The sequence below is a fragment of the Syzygium oleosum genome, unplaced genomic scaffold (genome assembly GCF_021117445.2).
Source record: "Syzygium oleosum isolate NSW1041296 unplaced genomic scaffold, Sole_v2.1 Sole_v2.10, whole genome shotgun sequence".
In the NCBI taxonomy this organism is placed as follows: domain Eukaryota; kingdom Viridiplantae; phylum Streptophyta; class Magnoliopsida; order Myrtales; family Myrtaceae; genus Syzygium; species Syzygium oleosum.
In genome coordinates this window covers 8,905,066-8,926,562 of record NW_026607494.1, presented here as the reverse complement: position 1 = coordinate 8,926,562, position 21,497 = coordinate 8,905,066, and the positions used below count along the sequence as shown (strand labels likewise).

Genomic DNA, 21,497 nt, shown 5'->3' with positions numbered 1-21,497 from the left:
CGGCTACTATGGAGGCGGCCGCAATGACGGCAGTGGCGGCAGCGACAGCCACCAGCACTGCGGAGAGCACCATGGAGGAGGCAGTGGCTGCGGCGGAGGGGGCGGTTGTGGGGGAGGCGGTGGTTGTGGCAGTGGGGGTGGCTGCGGCGGGGGCGGTGGAGGCGGCGGAGGGTGTTGAATATATCCTTTAGGCATGAATTGAGAAAAAAAAAAAAGGTTTCATTCTAGTAAACTGTGATGCAATAGTGTGCTCTTTATTAGATTACGTTGGGATTACTATTTGGGGTTAAGTTAATTATCATTTATATTTATCATGCTTAGGTCGAATTTTATTTTCATCATATATATAGAGGGGTCTTGTGTTCTTTCTTTGATAATGTACATATTATTACGTTATTCTCTCTTGTCACAAATCTCGACTATGCGAATGAAATTGGATGAGCCCTTGCCCTAGCCACTCTCGTTCAATGCCATTGAAGCATTTGCTAAATTCTTTGAACCTCACGAGGAACATGCAAATGGAGTCCCAAACTCGACCAACGTACTAATGATAGTGCAAAGTGCAATCTAATAAACTTGTCCAATTATACCATTTGGATGGATATTTTTTTTTCAACATACTAACGTAACGAGACTATATAATGATTTATTTTCTCTTGAGAAATTCTGAGTCGTGGAAAGACATCATCATCCAGCGTCATCAGAACGACCGGTTCGAACCGCTTTCGATGGCCCACCGGTTCAGCCGGTTCGACGCGAACCGCTCGCCCCCTCGAGCTTCCCGCCTTCCCCTCTTCAGGAGGAGAAAACCCAACCGCGACGACGACGATCTGCTTCGCCAGCCCCTCCAATCGTCTTCTTCCTTAACCTCCGCCGATCCCATGACCACCGCCGCGGCCGCCGCCGCCGCCGCCAAGGTGACCTGGATCTCTCCCCTCGCGCTGCTGATCTCAATCGGTTCTCTCGAGTTGAGTCCCGCCTCTTGATTTCGCTTGCGCGCGCCTGCTCCGGTGATCTGGGGACACTCGCGCGCGGATTTGATCGATTTCTCCATTTCTCGCTCGTCGGGACGGTGTTTCACAGCCTTCGAACTGACGTCCGGACGTGGTGCGACAGGCTGGTGGTGATCATGGCTCTGGTCGACGTCGCCAAATGCTGCCTCGATTCCCTCAGCGGAGTTAGTCTGATCGCTTTCCATTCCCTTGTTCCTTCGAAAGACGCTTGCGTGCGGTGTTGCTTTTTGTTCCGGAACCTCGATGGATGATTTCATTGTGGGTCGTCGTACGGAATCGTGTTGTTCTTGCTCCTTTCGAGTCGTTTAAGGGTCTTGTTGTTCGGCCATTCAATTTTTGAGTTGCCAATTGCACTCTCAGAGGGGGAGAGATAATTAGCTTTCTTAATGGCTGATTGCTTTGCCCACTGTGCATTTGCTCGTGTTGGTTTATTGGAGGAACTGGTCGTGTTGCCGCCATTGATAAATGTGTCAACTTTGTACCTATTCCGGTGTTCACCTCTTTAATTCTTCCTCTTGGCTTGGTCAGATTCCGGAGCACATAAAGGACGCTACCCTTTACATAGATGGCGGCTGCACTGAAGGTTTCCAGTATCCGGGGGCTTTCCCCTTGCCGCTCAGCATCGGGGTGCGCTCTATTTGCAGCTTGGAGAACATGTCTCCCCTTGCCATGGTAAGAACATCTTAAAATAAGTCTTCGATTGGCAAACAGAGGATAAAGTTCGATAGGGTCCTTGCATTGCATTCCTCCATGGCCTTACTTTTTGGAATACGGTATTTTAAAAGATGAGAGAAGAAATTTGGACTCCTAAACAGAAGCAATCCGAATCCAAACCGCCCTGCTAGACCTGGTCAACTGTTCCATTAACATATGCATTGTCGATACTAATCAACCCAAATAGGCAAAGATTCCTGTATTCTCTTATCTGTCTTTTTGTTGAGCTTTGGTTGCAGTTAAATGAGGTTTAGAGGGAATTCGTAATTGTGAAAGTTCTAGCCCTGGGATTAGGGACCTTGATTTCTTAGGAAAGTGGAGAGATGCCCCGGTTTCTTTTGGGTCTTGAAACTTCTTTTCATCTATAATTTATTGTTACAGGTCTTAAAACTTCTAATGCAAGTTCTTGTTATAAAGGAGTTGGGAAACAAAATGGTGAACTCGAAATTCACTGGAGTTTGGGAGAGTAAGCTTGTTTATTTCAGTGGGAACCTTAAGATGGCAATTTCCTCTAGTAAAAGTAAAAAAGAAGAAACGATGATATAGATATTGGTCTTAGATGCTCCAGGACAAAGAATGAAGTTGTCTTTTATTTTTGCAAGAACTATGTATAATTTTCATGAGATATTGATGCTTCGTAACTGATATAATCTAAGATCTGCGAGAAGCTAGAAAGCATAAAATATATAACTCATTTGGAAGAGCCAACCAATCAATGTCAGAAACATGCCAACGCGAAAAACCATAATTGGCGTGCATTTGCACAGATGCACAAATTTGCGTTTATTTCAAATCAGGAAGCAATCTGTGGCACAGGATCTGCCGAGGCATCCAGTAAAGAAGGCAGTGGTTGGGGGTGAGAACCGTCAGCTTGAGGTATTTAAACCAAATGTTCTACCGATGACCCAAGTCGGAGTTGGAGAAGAAAGCGAAGATGATGATTACTACGAAAGTGAAACCTCAACAACTAAAATTTGTGGATTATTCCCTCGGTTTTGCCTGTTAAATCCAGTACCTGGTATGAGGATGCAACCCGTGGGGCTTACTGTGCACAAAACTCAACTTAATTCTACATATGCGAGATATCAAGGTGAAAGCAGAAGTAAGGTACATAGTTTTTATGTGTTTTCGTTTTCTTAAAATTAGTTGTCAGTTATGTTCTCTGTCTTTCTTAATCAGCTGTTAAAGACAATTTGCTAAAGTATTTCTTCTTGCTTTTTTATAGCACAATAAAAATGCTTTTGATGAGCAAAGATCAGTTGGTGGCCGTCTAAAAGCGGAGCTGCATGAAAATAAGTTTGATCTCAAAAGCACACAGAGCCAAACTACACGCAAAAACGATGACAAGAAATTAGAGGGGTCATCACTATACAGACGTTTGCAAGGCAAAGGCAAAATTAAGCACCAGAACGGATATTCTAAATCAGTCACTCAAGGGGAGGAAAGATCAGTTAGTCTTCATGATAATGTCAAGAATTTCAAGGTTGATTGCTCCAATTCCCAAGGAAAGCGATTCATCAATCTTCGAGAATTATTAGCTAGTGAGCGTGCGGAATTTGAGGCAGGCAATACAAGCCCTGTAATTGAAAAAACTGTATACGTCGATACTGTGCAGGTTGTAAAATCTCAAGGTCATACAAGTCCCTCAGATGGGAAGGAGCCGTCCCATTCTGAGGATTATGTTTTCGAGATGCAGGCTACTAGCAAGAAAGTTGAGGAAGCTATTTTAGTGGACTCTCCTTCTCTGGATATTGAGAACATTGAGCACCCGGAGAAAAAGACAATATCTGAACTTGAAGGTTTGCATTTCACGGACTCCCCCTTACTCTCTGCTTCTGACAGATAGAATGAGGATATAGATGTCGATTCGATTAGACATGATCAAACTCTTACTCAAGCGGGCAGAAAAAAGACCAGCTCAAAAGTCAGCAGAGATGGTAAAATTGATTTAGCAAGGCATATGATCGTAGCCACAAAAGAGATATAACTTCACATGCTCATAGCTTGGCTTGGATTTTATACACAACCCCTTTGATGATTTTTTCATTCCCATTCGATGTGGGACTCTTGGCATTTGTATGAAAACAAGTCAAGAGTCTCGCATTGAAAGTGTTCAAGGCAAGTCGAGAGTCCCACATCGAATGGGAACAAAGGCATTAGAATCATTGTGTATAAAACTCAAGTCAAGCCTTGTAATTAGAGTTCAATACACCTAAGCCAAACATTGTAATTAGAGATCAATGCACTTACAATGCATGGCAATTAGAGTTTAAATTGTTTTATAAAAAAAAATTAAATAATGAATTTTTGTTTTAATTTCATTATTATTATTTTTTAAAAAAATAATTTGGAACCGGAACCGGCCCGTATAAATTCTTGGAGTTTTCTGCTTCCTCTTGAGTAATTGTATAAATTCTTCCTTGAGCTAGATGACGATTATCATGCGGCGGAACTTCGTCTCGTTACATTGCTTGCGGCTGTTGTGGCTGCATCACTTGCCTTCGTTGCGGGCAGTCCTTTATGCGGCGGCCTTGTTAACCATAGCCAAAACATGCTCCCTTTCGTATTGGGCACGGAGTATTTCCATGATGCCTTCCGCAATTATGCCAGGCATTGCCTGCAGCAGAGATCGGCTTTTGATTTTTGATCTTCTTATTGGGAGTGAAGGAACGTTTTCCTCCTGGCATCGACCTCTTATCATGATGCTGGTTAGATTGAGATGCTAGATGATAAGGCTTTTCTTGGTTAGTCGCAGTGACAGCTCGTTCCATGGAATCTTTCTCTATCAGCTAGGCTTGTTCATACAACTCGTTGTAATCCTTGAGATTCAGCGACACCAATTGACTCCGGATGTCTAGTTTCAAACCATCTCGGATTCTTTTTGCCCTTTCCACTGGATCTTTAATCAATTTAGAGGCGTACCTTGATAGCTCTGCGAACTTGGCTTCATATTGATCAACGGTCATATTCCGTTGTTGGAGTTGTAGAAACTCCGCCATTTTCCAATCATAAGCACACTCAAAAAAGTATTTTCCATTGAATGCTTCAAAAAAAGCATTCCAAATTATAGCAGCATTTTCTGGAAATACGATTTCCTTCCATCAGTGACTGGGATTACCTTGTAATTGGTATACTGCTAAAGTCATATTTTCTTCTTTAGAGTACCTTAGAAGTGTAAATATCTTTTGTGGTTCATCGATCCATGACTCATTTTCTTCGAGATCTCCTGTCCTGACAAATCTTGGGGGTCGTAACTTCAGAAATTATTTGACCAGCCCATGTATCGTACGGTCACCATTTCCGTTTCCATTTCCATTTGATATGGCATTTCTAGCAGCATGATTTACTTGCTCCTGAACCTGCTGGCCCATTAATTCTCCAATGGTCGTAAGAGCTTGCAAAATTCCATCCAGTTGGGGGTCCTCTTTTTATTTTCCTTTCGAATTTGACTGGCATTGAGTCGACTTTCCTCTCGTAGTCACTTGGTCCTGAGTACTCATGTTTGTCGGCTAATAAGACAACTACAGGGATTATAGGAAAGCTTTATCTATAACCATAATAAGAGGTTAGTTGTCACAAACTATCATTATAAAAATTTGTCAAACAAGCAATCGCATGCATATAGTAATCTTCCTAGCTAACCATCCCATGACTCTTAGCGCACCTTATGACTCCCGGTAATAACCCTGCTCTCATTTCAGAATCGGACTTCCCCTATTCAGTGCATAGTTCGGTTCCTATTTTTGTTACTGTCCTAGAAGCCTGCCGGGAGCTACTCAATTATCAAGCCTTAGCCCCGGTGCCGCTCAATGATCAAGCCTTAGCCCCGGTACCGCTTCTATTTAGAAGCCGCTCAATGGTCAGGCCTTTATCACCCCGGCGCCACTTCTATTTAGAAGCCGCTCAATGATCAGGTGCATACCCCGGCGCCACTTCTGCCCAAAGGTCACTCAATGATCAAGCTTCTTGCCCTAGCACCACCTCTGCCAAAAGTCGCTCAATGATCAGGTATTTATTGCCCCGGTGCCACTTTTGTTAAAGTTGCTCCTTGTTCAGGGTCTTATGGCCCTGGCGCCACTCCTCGCCCTCATCGGACCGGATAGTCGCAAATCGTCTCGAACTGCACTTCATGGAAGGGAAACCTGCTCTGATGCCAAATCAGTATGTCACATCCTCACCTCGAGATTATTAATGCGACGTCCACCACACTGTCACGTCCTGGCTAAGACCGTGACCCGAGGCTCACTTTGCGATGTTCTGTTCGTTATTATCTTTCTTTAAAAGTGATGTAAGCAGAAGCATGAATTTGGGACAATCATAATCAGAACAAACAACGGGATTACCACAAGTATCATGAGCAAACCTTGTATTTACATGATAGCATATATATTTTATAAGCCAAACTTTTTACATGCCCCTTTTCCTTTTATGGGTTTTTTTTTTCCATTTTCAACACACTATACGTATCCGCGTAGGTTGGGGAAAATTCCTATCTCCTCTAGCGTGACCACAGCTCCCAAAACTAATATGAGACTTCCATGCCTACAAATTTGAAAAACAACGGAGTGAGTCGATGACTCAATAAGTAAAACTCACTAAACTCCATATAGGAGGACGCCTCGCCATCGAACAAAGCACATGTCATAGCCACATCAATTGATAGCAGATCAATAGCAAAAACACTTCAAACACACTCGTTTTTTGTGCATAAAATGATCTCAACATGCCTCTTTTCAAGCAACAATATCTCAGCCAAAAGCATGCACACAAGAGATTTATTTTCTCAACCGCTGGTACGATTTTTCCGAAAATTCTCCGGCAACATCCCCTAATCCAAGGGTGACGGCTATTTATCTGAACTTAATCAGGCACGTTCCCTTAATCAAGGGCAATGGCTATTAATCCGAACTTAATCGGGTAACATCCCCTAATCAAGGGCGACGGCTATACTTTTCCCTCGTTCGACCATGTCAACAAGCATTAAACCAACTTGAGTATTTTACACGAAGTGCATATCATGTCACATTGCCCCTAAAGTCTTAAGTCATGATGAGCACGAAACCAAGCTCGTGGCCCAAACCGACCGGTCATGGCGTCGACCTACACCAAGCAAGACTTGGATTGGTACTCCTCATTACCGACCACCCTCCAAGGCTCGTTCCGACACACCTCGACGTCGATCCGAGCCAAGCGAAACTCGTTCATGATCTGAGCTTGCTCTCGAGCATGATGCCAAACACATGAGCAAACCTTACAAATGTAAATGCAAGCATGGCTAACTATATCAAGTGTTGACAAACCACATAATTCATGCAAGCACCATAAACACATGATTCGTCCAACAACGCAACACGACACCCTAGCTAAGGTTTAGTAAGTCTACTTACTACCCTCCAAGGTCATGGCCGTGTGTAGGCTAGGGGTGAGCCGAGCAGCAAGGGGCGCGGTAAGGATACGGCAAGACACAGGCACGGGCGCAGCAAGGGCGTAACCAAGATAGAGAGGGCGGCCAAGAGAGAGTGAGGGTGTGAGGGAGAGGAAAGTGAGTGGTGAAGTGGAATGGTGAGCCATTGGGTGGAAATGCAAGAGGGGGCTCCTCAATTTATAGGCCTCAACCTCATCATTACTCTTCCATTTGGACCAATAAAATTCCTTGAAGTGGTAAGCTTATTTTGATGAGTTGGCTAGCTTAGCAAGAAGAGGTGGCAAGCTTAAATAGATAGTGTGGCAAGCCTAAGCATTAGGTCCACACTTGCTTTCTTCTCATTAGGCCACTTAGGGTGTGAATCATCCTAATATTAATGAAATGTAATGATGCATTGGACAACTAAGCTAGGTGACTCATCATCCTTCATTTAATGCTTAGATTTGGTGTAATCATGGACTTTGGATTTGATCTTATCCAATACTTGCTCACCAAGATAAGCTCTTCTCTCTAGAATATTTTATTTTGTCTATTTTTCAAGGAATAAGGCTAACATGAGAATTAGTCCAAATGAAGTGCTAACTTGGTTGGGTATGAGTTTTTCGTATCTATCCATGATCGACCATGTCTACCCAACCGGGGTTCGTAGCCGAGTTAAAATCGGAAGTGGCGGATATTGGCTAAACTTATGTTGGATGACTAGGTCGGTGGCCCATGTCATGGGCATAATGGCCGGCACTGACCGAGCGCATGGCCTGGCAAATCGAGCGCATGGCTCGTGTAGACCGGGTGCATGGCCCATGCAGACCGGGGGCATGGCCCATGCAGACCGGGGGCATGGCCCGTGCGCGACTTGGCGCGCTGCCAATGCAGACCGGGCGCATGACCCGTTCGCAACCTAGTGCGTGGCACATGGCCGACACTTAGGCTAGCCTTTGGCCTTACGCAGGGGGCGGTCCAAGTTAGGCCCATGGCCAGCTCGTGGCCCGGCACATAACCTGGCACACGGCTTAGGCACATTACCTATTCAGCAAGGTCATCGAACTAATCCGTGATCGATCCATGACTGGTCCATGACCGGTCCACGACCCATCCAAGTGTCCCATGGCCGATCCATGACTGGTCCACGGCCAAGCATACTTGGTCTGTGGACAACCTTCGATTGTCATGTAGTTATGTTGGGACCAATTGTGTCGTGACCACACATGGTCGCATGGATCGATTAATGGTCGTTCGCGACCGGTACATGACCGTACGAAATCACCCGCGATCAGAATAAGACCGCGTAGAATCGGTCCGTGATCGTCCACCGATTCATGGTGGTACAAGACCGTCCCGCGACCAACCCTTGTGGTTGAGAAGTCGATTCATGGCGGAATTAGCTCGGGTTACTTGTATGGTCATTGGATTGATTCACTACCGATCCCTTGATCATTCCCAGGCCAATCCTTCAATCAAGCCATGGTTGATCCCATGGTTACCCTTTCGATCGGGTTGATCGGTCCATGACCTATCATTGACTTGGTCCATGGCCAATTTCTCTCACAATCTGCACGTCATTTTTTTAGCCATTCCGTATAGCCAAAATTGTGGATGTCACAAGCGTGGACAGGAGGTCCCGTGAAAAATACCTTTCGCTTGCAACAATTGAGCAAACGGTGTAGAGATAAACTCTTCTGCAAAGTTAGATTCAAAAGCCTTGACCCTAGTGTTGAGTTGATTTTCAACGAAGGTGAGGAAAATAGTGACAATGGATAATAACTGATCATGAGAGTGAAAAAGATAAAACCAAGAAGATTTAGAGTAATCATCTGTAAAACAAACATAGTATTTATTGTTTTGGGACGATGTGATAGGAGCAGGCCCCTAGACATCAAAGTGAACTAGTTCTAGGGGAGCCTTAGACCTATTAGTTGTTGGTGGATGAGATTGTTTATGACTCTTGCTGGAAAGACAAGCTAAACAAACCGGAACAGAACTTAACGACTTTTTGAAGATTCTTGAAATAGTAGGAAATGCAGCATGACCAAGACGACGATGCCAATGGGTGAGTGACTCCACTTGAGAAACGAAGCAGGTTGGAGACGTAGGTGACAATGATGAGAGTGCGTAGAGGCCTTGATTAATGTCCCCCCGTAGAAGGATCCTGCCCGTACGATGACACTTCACAAAGAAACAGTTCGGTGAGAAAATAAAGTCACATGAATTTTCAACAAAGAATTGACGACCAGAAATTAAGTTCTTAGTGATAGATGGAACGACCACGATATTAGACACGTGGAAATCACCGGTAATAAGGGTACTTGTGTGAGTGATGGGAAGACTTGACCCATTACCTATGGTGACCTGCTGAGTGCCATGATATGGCTGAACTGAGGACAGCTGATGAGGATTGTTGGTAATGTGATGTGTGGCACCTGAGTCAGGATACCAGGCATCAGGAGAAAGCATCGATGGTGGAGGAGGTATCTTAGCCAATTGAACTTGTGGTGGAAGTGATTGCTGTTGGTGTGTATGGCCTCTAGAGAACCCAAATTGTTGGTTGAACCGATTGTGACAAGCAACGGCCTTATGTCCTAGGCAATTGCAAATCTGACACCTCACATTGCTGCGTCTTTGATTTTTGTTGCCATTGAAATTTCGGTACTGAGAGTTGCTCCGATTTTTGAAGTTGGGCTGCTGTCCATGAGGATTAAAATTCCTTGGTTGCCCTGTATTTGAGTTGGGGCTATTGAAATTGGAAGCGAGGTCATGCCGTGAATGGAAATTTTGGCCCAAGCTGGTGTTGTGTGCGATGAAGGTAGCTGGTTGTGGTTTGTGGTTCCTGGAGCTCCAACAGTGCTTCATGAGCCAAGAGAAGGCCATGGAAAGACTCCTTGGTCATTTGTTGATGCTGAGTGTGAACCGAAATTGCAACAGCCAAGCTTTGAAACTCAACTCCTAGGCCTCGGAAGATATGCGTTCGGTACTCTTGTGGTGAGATGATCTCACCAATGGAGGCCAATTGATCAGATATAAAAGTAGCATGTAGAAAAATCCGATCACGGTTTGATTACTTTTCCTCATCGTCTGAAGTTGCAGCCGCAACTAGGTAGCTCGTGCACTATTTTGGGCAAAGAAAGATGCAGAGAAGAAATTCCACACGGCATGAGAGGCCCTTAGATTAGATAATTGACCCACAATTGAATTGACTGTCGTGCTTAGGATCCACCTGAGAGCAATCTGGTCCTGTGTATACCATTTATCGTATTTGGGATTGGGCACAATAGTGGAAGAACCATATGTATTGGTTTGAGTAATCTATTGTGGAGGACATGGCAGTGTTCCATCGACGATTGAAATCAGTTTATTTTGCTCGAAGGAAGGGGAGGATTCGAGCTTTCCACACCACGTAGTTGTCCCTGATGAATTTCACCCCAAGATTTGGACAACCGGATGACCCCGTGAGATTTCTAGATGATGGAATGACGGGGCTGGTGAGAGACAAGATTGTTGAATTGGATGGCAATGAGATGCTAACAGCAGCGGGAGTCGCAGGACTCGATTCTGTTGAGAAACTTAGATCGGAACTCATGGCTATGATGCTTTCGCAATTGATAGCTCTGATACCATGTAAAATCTTAAGAAATTAATATCTTAAGGCAACAAGAGTGACGGCTAAAGGCTGCCATAATTGTTCTTGTATATTATGTTTAATAATATTTTTGTACATCTCTTTGTAAGAGAACGAATGGGAATAAAAACAGGGAAGAGGAGCAGTGCTAGGGCTCCAATTATAGTAACAAATTCAGCTATGGAATAAAAAATATACAGAGACTAATCAGGAAAATAATTATGGGGGAAATCTCTGTTGAGCTATAGCCTTGCTGTTTAACAGAGGTCACCACGGAGACCATCAGGGAGGCCACCACCATGGAAGCCACCACCACAGAGGCCACATCAGAGGCCACCTAGACCACCATGGAGACCACATCGGCCACCATTGAGGCCACCACCACGTAGACCATCATAGAGGAGGTGGTCATGGTGGTGGAGGTGGACACCACGGTGGTAGAGACGGCAGCAGTGGAGGCACCACCACAGTTGTGTTATGCTATTAAAGCCTTTGCTCGAGTAGGGATGAAAGCAGGAGGGGCTATGGTGAAAAGCTCACCATAAAATCGAACTTCACACTCAAAATTACAATCCAAGACAGTTATAAACCTAGGAGGAACACGTAAATGGAATCCTAAACTAGTCCAGTTGACTAAAAATTTCAATGAAATTAGTAACTTAGCAACATAAGTCTGCTTACGAGTTAGTAAGTTACTAACAAAGTAAAGAATTTGCATTGGAAGTAAAACCAAAGTTGGTAACCTTTATTCCAATAGTAATGTTGACATCTAAATTTTGGCGATCCAGTTAGATATATATTGCATAGAAAAATTAGGGGTCGATCCCGACACCTAGCGAAAATAATAATTAGACTGCATATAGATTTTAGGAACATATAGTTTAGGATCATATATTTTAATTGCATTCAACATCGGACCGGCAGCAGTGAGTAAGTTGAAAATCCATTGCATAAATCAAGCTCGAGTACCAAGCAAAGCTCGTCTCGATCGGAAGACGGAGGCCGAAAATCACAAGTCTAAAAGGCCTTGGTTGTCTTAATTTGAGCTTAAATAAGCCCATCAAGCTTAATTAGAGAAAAGCCTAAATTAATTCGGCCCATTTGGAATTAAATAAAAATTAAAGGATAAAAACCTAAGCCTAAGCTCATTAGGATTAGAAAGCCCGGCCAATTAACTTAGGGTTGCGATATAAATATGTAATTATACCCCTCAATCAAGAGGGACTCTCACAATTTTCAAAAGACAGAATCTCTGAGAGTATGAGGCCACGCAATGTCATACCCGGCCACAAGAAAGTGAGAAAAAAAAATCAAAGAGAGAGAGATTGTTTCTGTTCTTTTCTGCCTGAGGATCAATTCACGAGGGTCAAGGTGGAGAGCAAAAGCTCTCCACGTTCTACACTCACATAGAAGCCAAAGGAGAAAACGCCAAAAAAGGGGTTCGGAGAATTTCCAGAAGACATTTTTGAGAGCACAAGAGAAATAGTGAGAGTGAGAAAGAGAGTTGTTCGCGCGTGTGCTCGACGGTACCTCCCGCGCCCGGCCACCCGCATCCGCACGCTTGTCCGAGCCCGCTGCCGTCGGCCCCCTTGGCCGAGCTTCCCTTAGCCCTGGTTTCTGACACGCTGTGCCAGTGCTGGGCCGACCGCCCACTATCCCGTGCCCCGCCGCGCCGCCACGCCCTGCTCGAGTCACCGCCCGTGCTGCTACCGCCCTTGCCGTAGCTCCTCTTGCTGTTCGTTGCTGCCCCCTCTGCTCACGGCTAGACCTGTGGCCGTGAACCGCCGTCCCTGCTTCCATCGACGACAACGTTGTTGTGCCCTCTAACTGCGAGATAACGAAGCATGCTGTTGTTAAGAGTCTGACCGCTGACCAACGATCAATGTTGCTGCTGTTGCTTCTCATAGGATTCTCGGCGGTGTCTCTGCAGTGAAGTATTAGTGGGTTCCCAGTCACCACCAAGTCCAGAAAAGTCAAGTGTTGGTCCAGTTCACGTTTATTCTTTCTGACATTCATCAAGCAACATCCAGCGAGGCCCCACCGAATCCTTGCTGTTGCAGTGAGCCGTGACATCTTTGCTGTGTCACCACCATGAACCACCGTCAAGACGAGCTGCTCGTGATCCATCGCCGGTCCACCCACCATCGGTCATCCCGATCCGCAATCCCGATCCGCGAGTTCAAATTTGGAAGTATCCCGAAATTAGGTAAGAACGTTATCCGATACTTTCAGAATATTTGGTTTCCTAGTATTTTCGATATTTCAAATATTTTGGTGAATATTCTGTGGATTGCTAAATTTTTATGATAATGTTTGCTTTATCCGCAATGTTCTAGAATGTCCAAAATTAGGAATTTTTCCTAATTTAGCAATATATCTGGACGACTATCCGACCTTATCCCTAAGGTACGATACGCAGCGATACGGAAAATCATTATCTTGCCCATAATCACTTGGGTACGATGATAGATTTTATTTGCTTTTCAAATTTAAACAATCAACTTTCTGTCGATATCTATAACCCTATAGATATGACCGTTAGTTTGATTTCTTTGCCTTATCTGAATTTGAAGAATCTTGCGGATTGCGTGGATTGTTTGAATGTGATTGTTATCTTTATTTGATTGCTTTCCTTTTAAATAAAGAAAATCCAAAAATTTGTTAGTTAGATTTAAATTAGAAATTCTGCATGCTTAAGGAATCCTTAATATATCTAAAAGAATAAGATAATTATTTGATTTAAATTGGGATCTAGGGTAGCATATTTCCTAGTTTAAATTAAAGATTATTTTAATCTTAATGGATTATTTAGGTTATTCAATAATTTCGAATTTTAATAAAAAATATCAAAAAAGAAGTCGTTAGATTGCATGTTATTTTAGGCATTTTTTTTAATTCCGAATTTCATTGGAAAAATACCAAAAATAAATCATTTGTCCATCATTAGAATTAGGTCATGTCGTCACATGACATATAGTTCGCATACTAGGTTGCATTAATCGCATGTCATTTTTTGCACGTCATTGCATATAGGTTAGTTTGCATTTTAATAAAGCGCAAACTCTAAAGAACACCTCGAATGCCTTGTTTTGTTAATTAGAAATTATAGTAGGATTGTCTGTGTGATTTTCTACTAACAATGCAGATGCTTGCGTTGCTCTAAGGTATGTCATTCTCCGTAATTTATTTATTATTTTCTTGGGTGTTAAATTGGTGGTTTATACACCTGCATGAACACCTCACATGTTAATGATTAGGTAATAAAATAGATTCAGACTGCCTGCATAGATATTTTTTGAAAAGAAAAGGTACCGAAAGAGCGTTAGACTAGATCTAGCGTAATCAAGTCCCCGAGTTTAGAATCTCTGGTTTGTAGGAATAAAACATATCTCCCTATGTTTTATTTAAGTTTCTAATCGACCTACCATAAATAGATTAGTAGCGACTCCAAGCATGAAAACTTTTGTATGTTAAAAACTTAAACCCTAAGTTGCGAATTGGTAAGGCTTGGGAGGGCCCGAGTTAAGCTTAGTTTTAATAATCCATTAGCCTGAGAAATTTAGGTCGCGACAAGTAAGTTATTGAAGTAAGTAATTTACCATTGTAGGACCACTATTTGAGGAATTTACCAACTTCAAATTCAATATTAAGTTGTAAAGCTCCATCATTAAAGTCGGCAATAACAAGTAAAATTAGTAACTCACTGCCGTATGCTCGCTTTTAGCATAAAAAAGGTATAAAATTTATCAGTGTCAAATTTAATAATAAGTTTATTGGCTTATTTAGGAAGTTGCCATTGAAATTAAAATCTTACCAGTGCAATTAACAAATTACTAGTGAAAGTAATAACTTGTCCTCGTAGCCTGCTTTTAGCTTAGTAAGTTACCAACAAAATGAAGAATTTATCATTTTCAAGTGGAATAGTAAATTAATAACTCCTCTAGAAGTTTACCACTTCGCATATGGACACACTTGTAAAATTTTGAAGTACTGGGACATTTATTACTGGATATTGGTGATATCAATATTATTTCATTGATAAGTTACTAACTACTTGGGGGAATCTATTATTAGATATTATATTTGAGGATGGTGAAATCGTTACTTCATCAGTAAGTTACTAATTAATTGAAGGGTTATTACCACGAAAACCTCAAATTAATACACATGTGATAAATTTACCTCAAACTAATTTTTTTATCACAAAAAACCCTAAACCACTACATTTATGATAAATTTATCCTTTATTAGTTTCTGTTAAATTGGACTAATATCCCGAAAAATCACAAACTAGTACACATATGACAAACAGAGGGTAAAATCCCAAATTAGTATACCCACCAACTGTCACGTGTCATCAAATTCAGCAATTTGACAGTAAAATTTAAGGAAAATTAACGAAGGGTAGATTTATCACATGTGTATTAGTTTATGGTTAATTTGAGGTAAATTTATTATATATGTACCAATTTAGAATTTTTCATGATATTAACTTTTAATTGGATAGTGCCCTTGTGGAATTTCAAAGGCTTGGGCTTTTAGCTAGGAGCACCCGCTAGCATGTAGCTAACTAGCTACTAGCCTAGTACTAGGCACCGCGAGGGCACTCGGCTGGGCCTGGTGGGCGCTCCACTAGAGGCACAGGTAAACCTCCCAACTCTGTACATGTTCCGGATGCCCTGGTGTCGCATCGGCCTCCAAGGCATATAATTTGAAACCTTGTTTTGGCCTATTTTCCATAAGTCACATATTAGAGCAAACAAAAAGAGTGTTTAGAGTTTTCTTTTTGTGAGTATTTTGAGCGACTTTATTACGAGATATTGGGAGTGATGCACATAATCAATGTTTTGATTTGAGAAGATCAAATTGCCAGATTTTTGTAAATAAAGCACACATTGCGCGCGCGCGGCGGAGAGAGAGATTAGAAGAAAATGGCAAGAGAGGTGTTTCCTCTTGTTGATGCTACCAAAGGCCATGGATGCCAATTGGAGTGGACACGACTTTGTGTGATTTCATTTTTCCTAGCAATCACCTCCTTTGTCGTATTCGCACGCAGCAAACATGTGCACAAGCCTCGCGTAAAATTGTGTCGTAGTCGTGTCCTAAGCTTTTTGAGGATTTGTTAATTTAATTCTAAATCTTTTAATAAATTATCAATTTAGTTCTCCTAGCTAACTTTTTCGGAAAAATCACTGATGTGACAGTCTAATCAGCGCCGACTGCGCCACGTAAGATGATTGGCACTAACCGGTCACCACGTCATCGATTTTCCCATCAAAATTAGCCGGAATGACTACAATGGCAATTCGTTAAAAGGTTTGGAACTGAATTGACACAATCGAAATGTTTAGGACTGAATTGACTGCCATATAATAGGTTTATGACTTTTTGGATAATTTTTTTTCTGAATAAGCAGTTGATGGGTAGACGAGCTTGATGGCATCAATTACTGTATAGAATTTGTGTCTAGTGCATGGCCGTGATCTGTCTGGATACAACCGTCCATCCATTCAGTTCTTGGCAAATTCATGTGTTGTATTACATAAAGAATTTCAAGTTCTATCGGAAGCAATTTCGGAGAAGCTTCGCCAGTGATTACGCAATGGACCTTATCATTGCACGACTCCCAAAAAGTCTTCCAAGTTAATTATTGGAAAGTTGTCCCCTCAAGTCAACCTTGGCAGTCCTTATCGACGTGGCCGTTATATATTGGGTGCTGCTATGTTGGCGGTCACGGAGACCTATTGACCACAAATTCTTCTCACAAGCCCATAGCAATCCATTGGACTTGTGCAGGAATCTAAACGTATATTCTGTAAATTATGCTTACCTTGATTAATTCAACAATGGAAGCTAAATAAGAGACAATGCAAGATGCACATGATCTCTCAACAAAAATAAAACTCCTTATTTTGAACACAAAAAATATATTCATGCCGTATGAAGAGCATATTATGTCTTGTGAATGTCTTTGATTTGGTGAAGCAATTCGTATTTAATTTATATCGTTTTAGTAAATTTATATGATAATTTCAATAAAGGTCGTACATCTAGATATATCAAATGTCAAAAGGTAACTTTTCACTATTCCATCAAATCTAAAATATTATGTAAGTTTTATAAGATTTATGAAGAAATCATAGGTCAATATTCGTGTAAAAAATTTTCTATTATAACTAATTGAAATACAAGCCAATCTTTGATTTCCCATCTCTTTTTTTCTCGCTCTTTTGTTTAGACCTTACATAATTGACACAAATTGTAAATTAATTTGAACCTCATAAGATGTAATTATTGTATCAAAGATATAGCACGTTTTTCGGAGAATGTACTTGTTTTATTTCTTTTATGGACAAATGGTTGAGAATGGGGACTAGCACAAATATTTTATTTGTGTCATAAAATATCATTTATTAGGGTTGCGAAGTTTTGAGATTAACACTAATCTCAATTCGAACGACAAAAATGAATACCCAACCTTCTTCACAATTGGACAAACTAGTCTGTCAGGTTTTGTGGACTAGTTGTGTGGTTGAAAACTTGTAATCCATCCGTCCCCTTTTGATATTGGCAGTGTGGTCATCTTCTCATTTTCCTTATTCAATTGAAGGTCCCTCACCTCCAGAATATTATCTCCTTCCTACTACTATTGATACCGTGAATAGTTGAGTTCTTGCTTCTCTCCACGACATAACAAGAAAATCAATGGCGAGAAATTGGATCGATTCAGCAAGCGCCGGTGTTCATGGCGATGATGGAGCGGATCTTCTGTTGCTCAAGTCCGGAGTGATCTTCGTGCTGTGCTTGATCCTCGCGTCAGTTGTTATGTTTTCCTGCAGCGAAGGATTTTCTACTGAGAGCTCAAAGAACAAACCTCGCAGTGGCAACCGCAAGGGGTCGCCGCCACCGCCGCCGCGGCTACCGCAGTGGCAGCCGATTGGTGGCTGCACGCTGTAGGTGGCAGCTGCTTGCTGTAGGTGGCGGCAATGGAGGCTCCGCCTGCGGTGGAGGGTGATGAATTGGTGGCGGAGGCGGTGGAGGGTGTTGAATTGAACTTATGTTTATATACCTTTTAGGCATGAATTGAAAAAAAAAGGTCTCATTTCAATAAATTGTGATGCGATAGTGTGATCTGTGTTTGATAATGTACGGATATGGCATTCCTCTCTTTCGTTACAGTTCTCAACTTGATTTCAAAGCTATTTGTTGTATGAGGACACGCCCATCAAGTTTGTTCCACGGCCAATCGCACAGTCCGGCGTTCTCCACCAATTCCTCAGCTTTCAGTTGCAGTTCGACATCCTTTCATTGCTCAATCCAAAAACCCGAGACAACCAACAGATTTTCTGCCCTTAGACGAGCCAGATCCTGAAAACTCGTCATGGACGAACGCCAATTGCGCCACCCCGTGCTGGATTGTGTAATTTTTTGTGGATGATCATTCTCGTTATGGATGGCTTTTATCTTATTTTGTATCAACTGTGATTTTGTTGCTACAATAAAAATACATTTTGTTTTCAATATATCAAAGTTTTTCATATTAATAATGCCATGGAATATAAAGACATCAATTTCTCAGAATTCTCTCTTAAAATTGTATTATCTTTCATCATTCTTGTTCAAACACTTCCCAAAAAAATGGTCAAGCAGAATGTAAACATAGGCATATTTTAGATGTTACATGCACTCTTTTAGTCTCCGCCTCTTGTCCAGAACAATTTTGGGTAGAGGCTCGCCTTACTGCTGCATACACTATTAATTGTACTCATCACCTATCATAGGTCACATTTCTCCTTATGATTATGGTAGTGTACCAATTACAGTCTTTTTCGAGTCTTTGGGAATACTTGTCTTGTACATCTTCCATATGAACACATGAAGTTAAAACCTTGTGCCCGTTTATGTTGTTTCATTAGGTATGCCATTGAGCGCATAGGGTATAGATGTTGGGATATTGTCTCTAACCATCTTCATGTGTCTTGTCATATTACCTTTTGGGAATACAAAATGTTCTCGTCTCTTCATCCCTTATATTCCCTTCATTCCTTCGAATCACAATGTGTCACTCACTATATATTGGCATTGAAATAAATTTCAATACAGATGCCATACTTACTTACAAGGATTTTGATTAGGGGTGTGCAACAAGAATCATCCGAACCGGGAACCGTTGGGACCGGCTGGTTCTGGGCGGTTCCAGAGGCCACTGGTCCAGTTCCTGATTCTAAAGCCGGAACGAGACCGGATTGGTTATATTTTTTTAATTTCGTAAAGAATAGCCCAAAGTAAACCATAATATGAGTAATATCTATTCTTTAGATTCCTCTCTCTCATCTTACTATGTCATCCAGCCGACAGAACCAACGGTGACCGCAAGTGCTATCACTTGAGACTCCTCTCTCTAATCTGACGAGGATCATGCTCAACCAAGCCTCATGCCTCTTCAATTTCAGCACCTCTCATGCGGCTCACGCTCAACCCTAATCCCTCTTGCGTCTCGCCTCTCATAGACAAACTGTTCGATCGCGCCTCTGTGAGTGTGACCCTTAGCTATCATCTATCGTCGTTGTTGTCTCCTCAAATTTCGTCGAACTTTAGTGCAATGCCAGAGCTTCCAGCTTCGGTGCGTGTCATTCATCCACTCTCCCCTTGACCCCGCACCTTGGGTAATTCGTCAACATAATCTATTAGTTTCTTGTTCCGTAGAATTTTGTTGTGCTCTTTGCATCGAATGTGAGTTTTAATGTCTTGTTTTATTTGATTCGATGCGTATGACTGAAACCTTTTTTGATTGATTTCCTATTTTGCTGCCGAATGCCACTATGTTAAAATTTGTAATTGTTGGTGTTTTCTTTTTGCATGGCAGAGCTTCTCCAATATAGATTTCTTCTGCTCTGTACTATGCTTTTGTTTGGAAGGAGAACGTTATAGTCACTGATTTCATCGACCGAACCAGTCGGTCTGATCCCAAGTTCCTAGAAATTGAGAATCGATCCTCCCGGTCTGGAACTCGGTTCTTGGGTGGGACCAATTGATCACCCCTAATTTTGATTTGATACGATACTAAAGATCATTCCTAGAGAGAATCAATTTGTCAAAAATTTTAACTTTAGAAATTGCGAGAGGTGTCGTTCCTTATAAATGTGAAAGATATGTGCAACAATATTTGCATAATTTCCATTGATGGACCCTTTGGTGGGTCCACACAATTTACATTCTCTTGACTTGACTTTGTGTTAATTGGTTGACTTGCACCTTTCAATGACAGATGACCCCCAACTAATCTTTTCGACGATCTAATCCATCCCTTTATTGAGCATCCACCACAATTATCATGCTAAAACTTCCATTCTTGCGTCAGACAATATAGAGATGATTCATTCTCTCGGCTCCTTGGCAAGAGAGTTGTTTCCTCTTGTCAATGCTACCAACGGCCATGTAAGTCACCTGGAGTGGACATGGCTCTGGGTGGTTGTATTTTCCCTGGCATTCATCTCCATGATCATGGCAGCGGCGGCAATTGCAGCGGCGGAGGCTGTGCAGCGGCTACAGCAGTGGCTAGTTAATGAAGTGAGTTTGTAATGGGTCTAATCAATAGGTTATTTTATATCGGTGTTCGTAATGAGTCTATGGTTTGCTAGTTAAATAAATAGTTGATGGGTGGACAAGTTTGATGACATTAACTAAATGCAGAATTTGTGTATAGTGCATGGTTGTGATCTATCTGTATACAACCGTCCATCTATTCAGTTAATGGCAAATTCATTTGTTTGATTATATGAAAGATTTTCTAGTTCTATCAGAAGCAATTTCGTAGAACCTTCACCAATAATTACGCAATGGACCTGTCATTGCACGACTCCCCAAAAGGTCCCTCCAAGTGAATTATTTTCAAATTTGTCGCCTCGAGTCGACCTCAATAGTCCATCATCCATGTGGCCATTAGTTACTGGGTGCTGCTATGCTAGCTGTCACGGGGGCCTATTGACCAGAAAATTCCTCACACAAGCGCATGGCAACCAGTCGGACTTGTGGACAAATCTAAATGTATATCATGCAAAACTTGCTCATCTTAATTAATTCAACAATGGAAGCTAAAATAAGAGACGATGCACATGATCTCTCGACAAAATTACACTCAATGTATGGAATTTGAAAAATATATCGATGCCATATGAAGTGCATACTATGTCTGGTGGGTGTCCTTGATTTGGCGATGCAATTTGTGTTTAACTTATATCATATTAGTGAATTTTATATGATAATTGGAATAAAGGTCGTTCGTCTAGATTTATCAAATGTCAAAAGGTAACTTTTTCACTTCTCCGTCAAATCTAAAATATTGTGTGAGTTTTTAAAAGATTTGTAGGTCAATATTTGTGTAAAAAATTAATTGAGATACAAGCCAATCTTTGATTTCCCATCTTTTGTGTCTCTCTCTTTTGTTTAGACCTTACATAATTGATACAAATTGTTAATTAATCGAACCTAATAAGATACTTATAGGATCAAAAAAATAACACGTTGAGAAAATACTTATTGATTTCTTTTATGGATAAAAAATCGAGAAGGGGGGGCTAGCACAAATATTTAATATGGGGATCCTCATAAGTCTCTTGCATTAGTAATGTACAATTTGAGTCATAAAATATCATCAGTTAGAATTGCGACGCTAATCATAGTTAGAAGGACAAAAAGATGAACGCCCAATCTTCTTCGCAACCGGATAAAC

General features: G+C 41.7%; 1 protein-coding gene and 1 pseudogene across 1 annotated transcript in view; both read left to right on the top strand.

Annotated features, from left to right (window-relative positions):
• Positions 1-21,497, top strand: part of LOC115692390 (sec1 family domain-containing protein MIP3) — a 78,832-nt gene that overhangs the window by 17,482 nt on the left and 39,853 nt on the right. The gene's annotated exons all lie outside the window — the stretch shown is intronic.
• Positions 840-3,714, top strand: LOC115692392 (uncharacterized; annotated as a pseudogene).